Here is a 15,064-nt window from a genome sequence, read left to right on the forward strand (position 1 = left end):
ATTCCAGTCCATTTGAGTTCACTGATTCCTAGAATGTCGACTTTCACTCTTGCCATCTCCTGTTTGACTACTTCCAATTTGCCTGGATTCATGGACGTGACATTCCATTCCTATGCAATATTGCTCTTTACAGCATCGGACCTTGCTTCTATCACCAGTCGCATCCATGCTGGGTATTGTTTGCTTTGGCTCCATCCCTTCGTTCTTTCTAGAGTTATTTCTCCACTGACCTCCAGTAGCATATTGGGCACCTACTGACCTGGGGAGTACCTCTTTCAGTATCCTACCAATTTTGCCTTTTCATACTGGGGTTCTCAAGAAGACACTGAAGTGGTTTGCCATTCCGTTCTCCAGTGGACCACATTCTGTCCAACCTCTCCACCATGACCGCTCGCCTTGGGTTGCCCGTGGCATGGCTTGGTTTCATTGAGTTTGAAAAGGCCGTGATCCTAGTGTGATTAAAATGACTCATTTTCTGTGAGTGTGGTTTTAGTGTGTCTGCCCTCTGATGCCTTCTTGCAACACCTACCATCTTACTTGGGTTTCTCTTATGTTGGATATGAGGTATCACTTCATGGCTGTTCCCACAAAGCACAACTGCTGCCCTTACTTTGCATGAGGGGTATCACTCCCACTGCCCTTCCTGACTTTCTATGTGGGATGGCTCCACTACCCTCTTTGAAACCAGACGTTGTTACATAGGATCAGAAGATAGGCTGGACCATTGTACTCCCGACACTGAAATTTCAGAAAGCAATCTTTTCATTTTTCAAATTATTTTAATGGGAAGACATTAAATTTACATATTGGGTTAGTTTTTGCCTTACATCAGCAAGAGCCGGTCACCAGTACAAATGTGTTCCCGCACCCAGAACCTTCCTCCCGCCTCACTCCCCTATTGCTCTTTGTTGTCCCAGAGCACTGGTTTTGGGTGCCCTGCCTCATATGAAATTGCTCGTCTGTTTATGATTGCTGCTCGCAAATCATCCCACCATTGCCCTACAGTCTATATGTTGGATCATCATGACCATCTCTCCAAATTTCATACATATGTTCCTACACAGTGTGACTTTACTTCATTCTGGGGAGGCCCTGTTTCACCCACCTCTCTAGAATTGACTCAAATGCATTCCTTTCCACAGCTGAGTAATAGTCCACCATCTATATATACCACCGCATCCATTCCCCTGCAGTGGATATCTAGATTGCTTCCATGCCCTAGCTATAGTAAATAGTCGTGTGCTGGGAGCCATGAAAGGTCATGTGGACATGAACTATTAAGCAAGGATAAATGCACTGCATTCATTAGCCATCTGTATATGTTCTCTAGAGAAATGTCTATTTAGTTCTTTCCCACTTTTTGGTCGGGTTGTTTATTTTTCTGGTATTGAGTTGCATGAGCTGCTTGTATACGTGGGAGATTAACTCTTGGGCAGTTGTTTGATTTGTTTAATTTGCTCCAGTTCTGAAGGCTGTCTTTTCACCTTGCGTATCCTTTCCTTCACTGTGCAGAAGCTTAGAAATTTAAATTGGTCACTGTTGTTTCCTTCTGTGTTTATTTCCATTACTCTGGGAGGTGGGTCATAGAGGAGAAGATCTTGCAGTGATTTCTGTCAGAGAGTGTTCTGCCTATGTTTTTCTCTAAGAACATTATAGTTTCTGGTCTTCCACTTAGGTCTTTAATCCATTTTGCATTCGTTCGTGTGTGTGCCATTAGCAAACATTTCATTCTTTTAATGTGGTTGACCTGTTTTCCCAGACCCGCTTGTTCAAGAGGTTGTCTTTGCTCCATTGCATATTGATGCCTCCTCTGTCAAAGACAAGGAGGCCGTGGGTGTGTGGCATCGTCTCTGGACTCCCTATTTTGTTCCATGGATCTGTATATCCGTCTTTGGCCCAGGACCTTATAATCTTGATGATTAGTTTTGTAGTATAGTCTGAAGTCAGGAAGTCAGATTCCTCCATTTCCATTGTTTCTCAAGAGTGATTTCCTCATTGGAGGTGTTTTGTGTTCCACACAAATTGTGAAATTATTTGTTCTAGGTCAGTGAAAAACACTGTTGGTGTTTTGATAGGGATTTCACAGTTGAATATGAGAATATCAATGTGAATGAACGTACTGATAGATTGCCTCGAGTGCACACTCATGGTCACTATATTGATTCTTCTGATCCAAGAACATGGTACACTTCATCTCTTTGTGTGATCTTTGATTTCTTTCACCGTGGTTTTATGGTTTTCTGTACCAGGTCCTTGCTTTCTTTAAGTGAACACATTCCTAAATATTTGATTCTCTTCCCTGGATGGTGAATGAGATACTTTCCTCAAGTTCTCTTCTTGCTTTTCATTGCTAGTGTATCAGAATAAAGGGATTCCTGAGTATTCATTTTGTATCCTGCAGCTATACTCTATTCATTGATTAGCTCAAGTAATTTTCTGCTGACATCCTCATTGTTCGCTTTGTAGAGGGTCATGTCATCTTCTAACAGCATTTTTTTTTCTTTCAATCTGTATTCTTTTATTTCTTTTTTCCCTGATTGCTATGTCTAGGACTAACTTAAAAACTAACTCCATGTGTTTTTAACCTCAGAAGAGCTTACTGATGAATTACGAAGCACTGAGAAATCTCAGTTCCACCAGATTCCCTCAATAAAATCATGAAGATCTTCAGGAGTTAGGAGTAAATTTTTAGGTGGCGGGGGGAAGCAGAATCTGTTAAGTATTTAGAAATCTATATCATCATCCAATTAGTCTGGAATACTTGTTGTCTTTCCTTTGTTTCCGAAGCTTCTAGAGCCCTAAGAGTAATGCAGGCTTTCTAACTGAAACCAAGAAACTCAACAAGAGCTTATCAAACTCTTCACAGTGCACATTAGAAAAATTGTGTTAGTGTGCTGTTAAAAGTTGTGAGCTTTATAGCCAAATTTAAAGAATGGAAAGGCACCTTCAAGATGATTGTCTGAAGATCCTGCTAAAAAACAGGTGAGGCTACATGCGCAAGGGAACAGGGCAGGCGTGGGAGACCCCTGAATGAAGTGTGGTCCGAGGCAGAGCAGGCTCCAAAGGCACAGCTTGAGAAGAGTCCCTTAGGGGCCACAGCTGTGATTGTCACAGCCATGACTTTGGGTGTCTCCCTGCAGGCCTGCATCTGGGAAGGAACATCACCTGAGGCCTCTAGGGTCAGGAATGATGAGAGACAGTACACCAGAGCAGCCACCAGAGACAGTTATTGTTGTAAATGTGGATGATCCCAGGAAACAGCTGAGAGAGCGGGAGTCCAAGACCTTGCACGTCAGTCAGAGCCCCTGCAGTTGCTCTCACTAGAGCAATGCCAAGGCACGAGTTGGTCCACCAGCAAAGAAGGAACTGGAAGGGGCTGCTCTTCTCATCTGCTCTGAGTGCCAGACAAATTCAGACACATGCCTGCCATCTGCTGTGAAGACAGGGAGCAGGTCAGAGACCTAGGGCTTTCTTGCTGAAGACACATACACACACACATACTTGGCACACATACACATGCACACCACCCCCTTGCTTGAAGATGCAGGTGTGCCACAGGGACTGCAAATGCTGACATGATAAGCAGTGACATTACACTACCCAGCACACACAAGTCAGGAGGAGGATAGTAGCGGTCAGAAACAACCCCTGCTTGGGGATGCAGACCACCTCAGATGCAGAACACCACAAGGAACCCAGAGCCATGAGTGTGTCTGATGGTATGGCAGGGCCTGAGGTCATGAGTGGTGGCTGGGCAAGTGGAAGTACAAAGCATCCTTGGAAATTCCTATTCCAATGTGCTTCTTCCACTCAAGACTAGGGCTGTTGCTGTTGGCTCTTCTGGCCCAGCATGTGGCCTGCATGGCTCCTTGACCTCAAGCAGATTATGAACCACGCTCAAGTTTCTGTCATGATCAGCAACCAAGATAAAGAGTGTCTTAACTACAAGATTAACTTGAAGGTCAATGAGGGAGACTGAGGGCATGTGGGTGTGGGACTTGGTGGGGAGTTGGGAGGATCATGGTATCTATGTTCATGTGATGTGAGAATGTGAAGAGGTTTTGTGGAAACTGTTAATGCCTGCCATGGGAAGCAAGCTGAGGCACCTAGAAGCTTGCACCTTTACCCTCATCCCAGTCCTAGAAGGTGCAGGTGCGGAGCCATCCAAGGTCCAACGGCAAGGTGATCTTTTCCTTTGGGGACAACTCCTACTTCTGGAACATGGTGATCATTAAGGAGTATTACCTTGACATCACTGGTAAGACATGGCTTCATGGAGGTGTAGGTGTGTAAGGGATGGATGATCCACCTGCGGAATTCACCCCTGTGTTCCCTGTCTTTCTGCAGGGTATAGGGCATGTTATTCCATTCCACTCCACTGGTTGTTGGACTTTGAATTAGGAGCACCCAGCTGCAGGCTGTATATCAGGAGTCTTAAATTTCTCAATGGGTTGTCAGGCCACAACTGCCCAGAATCGAACAGGATTGCTGAGGTGGGGTTGCTTTGGGCCTGCATACAGTTGATGACTGATGTTGGAGTTCTTGGATGCTCACGAGAGTGTCTAGGGCCTGGTCAGCCCTGGGCTGACCTTGCTTGTGTTGCCAGCAGATCATTGGCCAAGACATGTGGGACGATCCTGTGATGTATTACCCGAGGAAGGAAGGTTCTGCCATGAGCGGTAACTGACAGAGACACATGTGGGGCGGGTGTCTGGAGGTGGGCCCTGAAGGGACAGCCGTGTTGTGGCCAGGACACTGTCCTTTCCCAAATGGGGATGCTCAGGCTCATGCAAGCTGGCTGCAGAGCCAGACTATGGGCCCTGCATGTAGCACATGACCTGCTGAGATTAGGGCTTTGGAACTCGGTGTGTCTGTGTGAAGCAAGTCTTCCTCAGTGTGATAGTCCTAGGTGATACTGAGAGTCTGAATGTTCTTTCCCAAGAATGCTTTTTATATTATCTAAATACTCTCCCTGGGACCATTATATTTTCCAATGACAGAAGACTATTATTGTTCCCTCTTAGTCATCTTTTTGGCAGTAGTGCCTTTCTTCTTGCTTTTGTAGAACAACATCTCAATGTCTTTCTACCTTCTGCCAGTCATTTTGAAGTTTAGGGTCCAAACCCATCAGCAAAATTCCAAGGACCATGTCCAGCCAATGGACACACACTGGGTTGTAAACAATCTTCATCTAAACGAAGAATTTTTTTTTAAATTTTTATATTTTTTTATTTATTTTACTTTACAATATTGTATTGGTTTTTCCAAACATAAAAACGAATCCTCACAGCACTGGATCACACACAGGCCCATCACAGTCCCTGGGGGCCCTTGGAGGCTTGGGCATCTCTTTGGCCTTTTCCTGCTAATGGCAGATAGTACTTGGAAGCACAGGTAGACAGGTGCACATTGAAAGCCACACAGATAGAAAGAACAGGGGGCCTCACTCAGAATGTTGTGGGCCCTAAGGGGTGGTAGGCTAGCAAAAGGGACACGAATTTGACCAGGAATGACCTAGATAGGTGCACACCAAGAAGACAGTTCTCCAAGTCAGTTGAGCCCAGACGTCCTTGTTTTCTGGTCCCCTGAAGACCAGACAATGGATCAGAATAGCCTAACTGGTACTGGGAAGCTGTCCAAGGTGATGGGAGAATGCAGAACGCAGGTGCCTGTCACTCAGCTGTCCAGGGCGAGCGTTTCCAACCTGCCCCATTTTCTGCAGATTGGTCCCTGTCAGGAGCAAATGCCCATATTTTGTAGCCTTTGAGGCTAAATCACAGAGTTAGAAGTGCAACCTGACATGATCGATGCGCATGTGAAAGAAAATAACCAGGACAAAGAAACTCGGGTGGTTACCAAAACTCATGTTTCTGGAGAAGAAAGCTTGTACTTCTGCATATCTGCAAGTTTCCTGTCAGGGATATTAGTGTGTACACACACATGTGTGTGAATATGTGAGCCAAAATCACCTGACAGTACACTTGTGAATATGAAGTGTTGGAACTGACCGAGCCAGGTGATGGAAGTCGGATAGCGAACAAATGAAAGCCTTAGGGAAAGGTACATACTCAGGCCATGAGAAGCACTGGAGCCGGGGTACCAATGCCTGTTATCTCACTGAGTGAGCAGTTTCTAAGTGGAATCACAGTGGTGCACCCAGGAAGCCTGGCAGAAAGGAGAGGCAGGAAGAAATTCACTGTGGGCCACCAGTGAGAGTGCAGAGGATCCAAGACAGAGAAGAGGCTACAATCCTAGACACAGAAGCCACGGTGGGTGACCCCACAGCCCCTTGGACATGCAGCTACAAAGGCCTTTCCATCCATCTCAAACACTGGGCATTCTTTGCCTGACTGTACCATGAGCATGAGCAACACTTGCCATTTATGTGAGGTTTCAGAAATGGACAAGCACGGCAGCATAGGCACTTGCTACCTGCATAGTCTTCCAGTCTGAAACATCACTCTTTGTACTCTTTGCAGAAAGCATATATAGGGGGCAGGACTATAGGATGGATGGCTTAGATTGCTCCTGTTGCTGCTCCCAGCCCCACAGGATTGGGATAACTTGGCAGGCTGGTACATGTTCTCAGATGGAGAACAGAAACACTTGAAAGGGCCTCCATAGGGTAAATGGGCAGACGTACATGTCTCCTGCACCAATGAATCACGGAGCTTAAAGGAATTGTCCTTAGCGACTCACTGGAAGGAATTTGAACAAGGTTCAGGGAGCTTCCTCATGCCAGCAGAGCATGCCCCATTTTTCCCTCTGTGAAAAATGTGGCCAAGCCACCTCAGGCCTGTGCAGGTTCATGTCTGTCCAGTGAGGGAGGGAGGGTTACCCGACCCCTTCTGCGGTTCAGCAGTGACTGCCCACTGTTGGCTTTCAAGATTGAGAAAGCACTCTCCAAACCAGTGGACTAAAAATATCTGATCTCCCATTGGTGCAACTCACTCAGGAGGAGAAGGGCTTGCCTTCACTCCAAGGATAAGCTTCTCCTATAAGTGCTGGTGTCCATAGAGTGGCAAACGGCAACAGCACCACTTAAAGAGAAGGAGACACACAGACACCAGCCCTGGTACACACAAGGAAGGATTGCTCCAAACAGTGCTATGCCAAAGCAGAGACAAAGAGACAGAGAGCTCTATACCCTAAGGTCCTGCTGTCCCTGAACAAGAGATCAACGTGGCAAACGGTGGGCTTTTTCCCTACACCCCTAGCATCTGGCCAGCAACAGTCTATCTGTCCTATAGAGAAAAGTGTTCAGCCACTTGGCACCCCGGTATATCCTTTGGATACTCAGGGAGAGCTCACAGTTATTGAAGGTCCTGTGGGACACAGGAGTGTGCTGTTTGGATTGTGGATCAGGAATCCGTGGTTGGAATTTCCAGAACCAGACCAATGACAGCGCCTGAGGTAGCGGCAGATGCAAAACCTGCTAGCTCTCTGGAGCAGAGTCTGGCCACGCAGTGGAGCAGATCCCAGGAACCACGGAAGATGCCTTCCGGTCTAGGGGTGTGTCCATCGTGTGCTGTCCACCCCCCTCTAGGCCATTGATCTAGATCTGGGTCAGCTGCCTGTGTGTGGCTCACAGCCTAGAGCCCCGCCTGTATGCCTGATGTCCCAGGGCCCATTCACCCTGTTCTGGGCTGCCACCATCCGTTTCTATAGTTCAGGCCAACCCCTCACACACACGAGCCATAGCCTCTGAACCATGCCCCACACCCCACACTAAAAACGCTAGTGGGCCCCACGGGATTACTGCACCCTGGGCCACCATTGCTTACCACTTGCTGTGATGCTATTATGTCCTGTCCCTTAGCATCTGACCCAGGCTGGGGTCATGGCCAGAGCCAAAGGTAGTGTGAGAAGTGGTCAGAGGTATGTGGGAGCGTCCTGGGACCCCAGACCTCCTTAGGTGTGAGCCTGGTGTTCAGGGGAATGGGGCCCCATGGCCTGTCCTGGTGATGCTGTGCATGGCTGGGACGTTACAGCCACCAGTGGTCACACCAGGTGAAGATGCCACCCTCTTCAGAGTGGAGGCAGGAGAGGACGGTGAGGCCCAGGTGGACGGAGTCGTGGCAGGGATCAGATGGGGTTTCCAGCTGCTTGCAGAGGGCAACTTTGAGGATGTGGAGGTTGTGCCGGATGAAGTAACAGCAACAGGGGTTCTCCCTGGAGCTGCAGGAGAAGACGGTGGAGGAGCAGTGCCAGGAAAGGCCTGGAGGCCCGAGTGAGCTTCCGGCCCTAGATGTGCTGCAGGCACTGGCGACCCTGCAAGGGGATCTGAGCTCTGAGCCTGAGAAAACCTGCAGGGCCTACGTTTGGTTCACGTGCAAGAGCCATGAGAGGAGGAAGCGTGACTTGGCTCAGAAGAGTGCCATCATCCATGGCATCCCTGGCTTCTGGGCCAACGTGGTATCCTTTCTGCTACTCCCTGTGGTCCGCTGCTCAGGAGGAGGTGGAGGTGCAGAGGCAGGAGCAGGAGGAGGGGCAAGATGGGTGCTGGTGGACCCTGAAGGAAGTGTGGTACTGGGCAATTGGCAGGCTCCAAAGGCACAGCTGAGTAGGGTCTGGGCAGGGCCACACCTGTAAGTGCTGCAGCCTTGACTTTGTGTGTCTACTTCAGGCCTGATCTGAGGAGGAACAGCCTCTAAGTCAGAAAAGACCAGAGACAGTACACCAGGGCAGCCTTAGCTGACAGTTATAAATGATTATAATAAATAATTATAATAATTATAATAATCATTATAAATGATTCCGAAAATAACTGAGATCTGGGAGTAACACACGCATGCACACACACACACACAACATATGTAGACATACACTAGCCAACACCAACCCCTTTGCTTTCAGAGATGGTTTGTAATGACTGTAAGTCCTACCATGTAAGCAGTGACATGCCACTACCCAGCATACACAGGTCTGGGAAATAATAGCTATCAGAAACAGCCCCTGCCTGAGGAATGCAGACCACCTCAGATGAAGAACACCACCAGGAACACAGAGCCATGAGCTTGTCTGATGGTATGGCAGGGCCTGAGCTCATCAGTAGTGGCTGGGTAAACAGAAGTGCCCAGCATCCTTGAAGATGCCTGTTCCCGTGTCCTTCTTCCACCCCAGACTAGGGCTGATGCTCCTGGCTCTTCTTGGCCCAGCATGTGGCATAAATGGCTCCTTGACCTCAGGAAGATTATGAACCACCCTCAAGCTTCTGTCATGATCAGCGACCAAGATAAAGACTTTCTCAGCTACATGATCGACTTGAATGTCAGTGAGGGAGACTGAGGACAGGTGGGTATGGGACTTGGTGGGGTGTGGAAGGATGATGTTATCCATGTTCCTATACTGTGAGAGTTTGGAGAGGCTTTGTGGAAGCTGTTAACGCCTGCCTGGGAGTCAAGCTGAGGACCCTAGAAGCTTTCACCTTTTCCCTCCTCCCTATCCTAGCAGGTACAGGTGTGAGTCAACCACGGTCATGCAGCAAGCTGATCTTTTCCTTTCGGGACCACCCCTATGTGTTGAAAAGAGTGATCATTAAGGAGTATTACCTTGACATCACTGGTAAAACGTGAATCCTGGAATGATGATTGTGGGTGTGCAGGGGTGTGGATGATCCACCTATGGGATCCACACCCATCTCCCCTCTCTTCCTGTAGGGAATAGGGGACATCGTTCCACTCCAGTCCATTGGTTCTGGGACTTTGAACAGGGAGCATCAGCTGCAGGCTGGACACCAGGAGCCTTAACTTTCTCAACGGATTGTCAGGCCGCAACTGCCCAGAATCAGACAGGATTGCTGAGGTGGTATTGTTTTGGTCCTTGATACAGTTGATGATCGTTGTTGGAGTTCTTGGCTGCTCGTGTGAGGGTTTGGATCCTGGTCAGCCCAGGGCTGAGCTTGCTCAGCAGCAAAGTGTTGCCAGCAGATTATCAGCAAAGACGAGTGGGATGATCCCCAGAAGGACTACCCCAGGAGAGAAGATTCTTCCATGACAGAAACACATGTGGTGAAGGGGTCTGGAGGTGGGCCATGAAGGGACAGCCCTGTACTAGCTGGGACACTGTCCTTTCCCAAATGGGGATGCTCAGTCTCATGCAGGCTGGCTGCGGAGTCTGAATTTGGGCCATGCATGTAACAAGTGGCCTGCTGAGAATGGGGGCTTGGGAATTCAGTGTGTCCTTGAGTGAAGCAAGTCCCCTCAAGTCAGTTGTGGTTGCAGAGTGAGAGTCCTAGGTGACACTACTAGAGGCAGGGTGAATTAAGTTTCTTTGTCAGAATCATCCTTCCATGGGTCCTGCCATCCCCTGGCCTCCTGTTGCTCACTGAGTTTGAGATTGCCTGGGCCTTACTCTCCTGCCCCTTACCCTGGGAAGGCCTATCATTGCAAGGGCGTCCTCTCCAGGGTCCCAGTGCACCTGTGTGCTGACTTTGGGATCTTCCGTGAATGTCCACATCCACCACTCGGTGGCTCAGCACCACCACACATGCTGCATTGGAAGTGGCTTCAGGCTACCTTGGGAAAATGTGGAGGAGCTCGGGGATGAGGTAGACAGGAAGCCACAAGGACAGGACGTGGTGCGTACTCACTCCATCTCCGACATTGCAGCGACCACACACCCTTAGACTGGGGACGCCTCGTGCTTCCTCTTATGGTTGCTCAGCACCTGCTCTCCTGTCGCCTTCATATCTACATCTTCCTTGGGCCAGACACATGCACACACACACACACACACACACACACACACACAGCCGACACAAACACATGTGTGTATACAAACATGCTCAGCATGGGGGCACAAACACAAACAGGGAACACAGCCTCCTGAAACACCTTTGTTTCCTGTTTGGGTTTGTGTCCCTATGCTGAGCATGTGTGTGTATACACGCATGTGCTTGCATCGGACGTGTTTGTGTGTGTGTGTGTGTGTGTGTGTGTGTCCAGACTAGGGCAGACGTAGAGATGAAGACCAAATACAAAAACACACTCACCAATTCTACCTTGCTATTGTGTTTGTTTGGACCGGGAAGAGGGGTTACATGCTCTGAGGATTCACCCAGGACAAATCAGATGGGGTGGGTCTTTGAAACCACTGGCTGTAGAGCCCTCAGTCTGTGGGCACATGGGCCATTCTGTGGAAATGTGGACGTGGCTACGGCAGGACTGGGGTGGTGAGGAGGCTAAGGTCCTGCAGAGAAGGGCAGACCCAAAGGAGAATGAGGCACAGATTGTCTGCTGCACTGGAGTCTTGTTCCACACATGGGAGGAGCACCAGGAACGTCCTGGGCCTGTGCTGCCCAGGTTCAGCCCATCAGCCAGCACACTCTTTCCATGAGGGTGACACACACTCACATTATGTGACGCACAACACAAGATGAGCTAAGGTAGGCTGTCCGTGAAAAAACACAGGCATCCTTGGAGAGCCAGGGTGTGAAGGTGGCATGGCTCCAAGCACTTCCAGCCTCCCTGGCAGTGCAGGTAGGCAAAGAAAGTGCAGGGGTGGGTGTCCATATGTGGCACTCTGCCAGGATGTGCCTATGAGGGAGGGAACAGGGAGGAAGCAAGAATGCTGGGCTTACTGCATGTCCCAAGGGACCTCTGGAGAGTGGGAGACAGGGAAGCCCCTGGGGTCAATTTGAACCCTGCTGGTTTTCAGGGTCAGGGTCCAGGCAATAGCAGTCCTGCCAAAGATAACCAACCCATGGCTCGTGCTGAAAGTCCTGACGTGAATTCCTTCTTTCCTCTGGGGTCATGTCCCTGGCTGTGGGTCTAGACGGGCAAAGGAGCATGGCTGCACCTGAGGGAGGATTCTGGCAGTCTTGCTGGAGCAGATTCTCTGATTTTGTCATAGCGGATCTGCCCCAGATGACACTCAGATGGACCCTGCCTTCCCAGTGACTGTTCTAGATGACTTCATTGGCACTTCAGCTGTGTGGGCAAGCAGGTATAGCTGATTGTATGAAGACCTACCTGGCCCCAATGAGAGCAACTGGAAGAGAGTCTAGGCATTTAGTAAGTCAGTGAAGCATGGGTGGTTCAAACACTCTTGGTGCTCTCACAGAGTTAGAAGTGCAACCTGACATGATTGATGAGCAAGCGAAAAAAAAATAGCCAGGACAAAGAAAGTCAGGTGCTTACCAAAAGTCATGTTCCTGGAGAAGAAAGCTTGTACTTCTGCATATGTGCAAGTTTCCTCTCAGGGACATTAGTGTGTTCACACATGTGTGTGCAGATGCACCTGCCAGTACGCTGATGAGTATGCACTGTCAGAACAGACCTAACTAGGTGATGGAAGTTGAATAGTGAAAACATGAAAGCCGTAGGAAAAGGTACGTAGATTCTAGCGAGCAGAAGCACTGAAGCCAGGGTACTTACTGATCCCCGCTATCTCACTGAGTGAGCAAATTCTGAGTGGAATCACAGTGGTACAGCAAGGATACCTGGCAGAAAGGAGAGGCCGGAAGAAAGTGCCTGGGGGCGACCAGTGAGAGTGCAGAAGGTCTGAGACACAGAACAGGCTGCAATCCCAGACACAGAAGCCATGGTGGGTGACCCCACAGCCCCTTATACTCCCGGATACAAGGGCCTTTCCATCCTTCCCAAGTGCCAGGCATACTTTCCTGACCTTACCATGAGCATGAGCAACCCTTGCCTTTTTTGCGTGGTTTCAGTGATGGACCAGAACTGCAGCATAAGCACCTGCTACCTGCAGTCTTCCAGGTTGAATCATCACTCTTTGTACACTTTGCAGAACACATATATTGGGTATCAGGACTATAGGACGGATGGCTTAGCTTGATCCTCTTGCTGCTCCCAGCCCCACAGGCTTGGGTGACCGGGCAGGCTTGAATGTGTTCTCACATGGAGAACAGAACCACTTTGAAAGGGCCTCGATAGGGTAAATTGGCAGCCGTGCATGTTTCTGGCACCAGTGTGTCATGGAACTTAATGGGGAGCTGTCCTTACCATCTCCCTGGCAGGTATTCAAATAATGTTCAGGGAGTTCCCTCAGGCCCCAGGCCATGTCCCATTTCTCCATCTGTGCAAAGTGTGGCCAAGGTACCTGAGGCCTTTGCAGCATTCACGTCTGTCCAGCGAGGGAGGGAGGGTCGCACCACACCTTCTGCAGTTCAGCAGTGACCGCCCACTGTTGACTTTCGAGTTTGAGAAAGCACTCTCCGAATGTGTGGACTGACAAAGTCTGATCTCCCATGCGTGCAACTCACTAAGGAGGAGCAGGGCTTGCCTTCTCATGTAAACTTCTCGTATGAGCACTGGTGTCCAGAGAGTGGCAGACAGCAAGAGCACTACTTAGAGAGATGGAGACAAACAGACACCAGCCCTTGGTACACACACAGAAGGATTGCCCAAAACAGTGATATACCAGAAGCAGAGATGAAGAGACACAGAGCCAGCTCTGTACCCTAAGGCTCTGGTGTCCCTGAACAGTGGAGATCAACCGTAGCAAACAGTGGGGTTTTTCCCTTCTCCCCTAGCATCCGGACAACAACAGGTTCTGTGTCCCATGGAGAAAACTATGAGCCACGTGGAGCACCTGTTTATCCTTTGGATATCCGGAGAGTTCTCAGTTATTGCGGATCCTGAGGGACACAGGAGTGTGCTGTTCAGACTGTGAAGCAGGAACCCGTCCTTGGAATTTTCAGAGCCTGGACAATGACAGCGCCTGGGGGATCAGCAGATGCAAAACCCATTACCTCCCTGGAGCGGTATATGCCATGTGGGTGCGCTGTAGCCCAGGAACCCTGGAAGATGCCCTACGTTTGAGGGGCGTGTCCATAAGGGTGCCGCCCACCACTTGGACTAGATTTGGCCAGCAGCCTGTGCGTGGCTCACAGCCTAGGGATCCGCCTATTCGGCTGATTTCCCCAGGGCCCCTTCACCCTGTCCCATGCTGTTTGCCACCCCTTTCTTCAGCCTCAGGCCACCAGACACACACCAGCCCCCACTTCCCTACCATCCCCCTCACTCCCCGCCCCCAAAGAGCTAGTGGGTCCCACAGGATTCCTGAAGCCTGAGCCGCATTTGCACACCACTTGTTGTGCTATTATGTCCCATCCCTTCACATCTGCCCCAGCCTCGGGTCACGACCAGGGCCAAGAGGAGTGTGAAAGGCAGTCAGAGGAATGCAGGAGCATCCTGGGACCGCAGACCTTCCGAGTTGTGAGCCCCGGTTTCAGGGCGCTGGGGTTGGTGGCCTGCCATCCTCAGGCTTTTTGAGGCTGGGACCTTGCAGACACAAGTTGTCATGCCAGGCAAAGGAGCCACGCTATGCAGAGTGGAGGCGATGGAGGAAGGTGCACACCTGGTGGACGGTTGGGTGGTTGTTCTAGCTGCTTGCGGAAGACGTCATGGAGGAGGTGGAGGTTGTGGCAGATGACGAGCAGCAATAGGGCTTCTTCCAGGAGCTGAGAAGACAGTGGAGGAGCAGGGCCAGGAAAGGCCCGGGAGTGCTATTGAGCTTCCAGGGCAAGACGCGCTGCAGGCACTGGCTGCCCTGCTGGTGGAACTGAGCTCTGAGCATAAGAAAAACTGCAGGGCCTACTTCCAGTTCATGTGCAAGAACCATCAGAGGAGGAAGCCTGACTTGGCTTGGAGGAGCGCCATCACCTGTGGCATCCCTTGCTTCTGGGCCATAGCTGTATCCTTTCTTCTGCTCTTTGAAGTCTGCTGCTCAGGAAGAGGAGGCGGCGCAGGAAACTTTTCCCTCCTCCTGAGCCTGACAGGTGCTGTTGTGGAGCCATCCATCGTCCCACTGCAAGTTGATATTTTCCTTTCAGGACCCCCCTACTTGAACACAGTGACCACTAAGTAGAATTACCTTGACATCACTTGTAAAACGTGGTTCCTGGGGTGATGAGTGTGGGTGTGCAAGGTTGTGGATTGTCCACCTGTGGGATCCACACCCATCTCCCCTGTCTCTCTGTAGGGTATAGGGCATGTTGTTCCACTCCTGTCCACTGGTTCTGGGACTTTGAACGGGGAGCATCCTGCCACAGCATGGACACCAGAAGCCTTAACTTTCTCGGCTGGTGGTCAGGTCA

At 49.9% G+C, this 15,064-nt stretch overlaps 1 pseudogene; it reads left to right on the plus strand.

Moving 5' to 3' along the window:
- The first annotated feature begins 7,973 nt into the window (after positions 1-7,973).
- Positions 7,974-14,413, plus strand: LOC108634925 (annotated as a pseudogene).
- Positions 14,414-15,064: the final 651 nt, after the last annotated feature.

Source organism: Capra hircus, unplaced genomic scaffold (genome assembly GCF_001704415.2).
Source record: "Capra hircus breed San Clemente unplaced genomic scaffold, ASM170441v1, whole genome shotgun sequence".
NCBI classification, from domain to species: Eukaryota; Metazoa; Chordata; class Mammalia; order Artiodactyla; family Bovidae; genus Capra; species Capra hircus.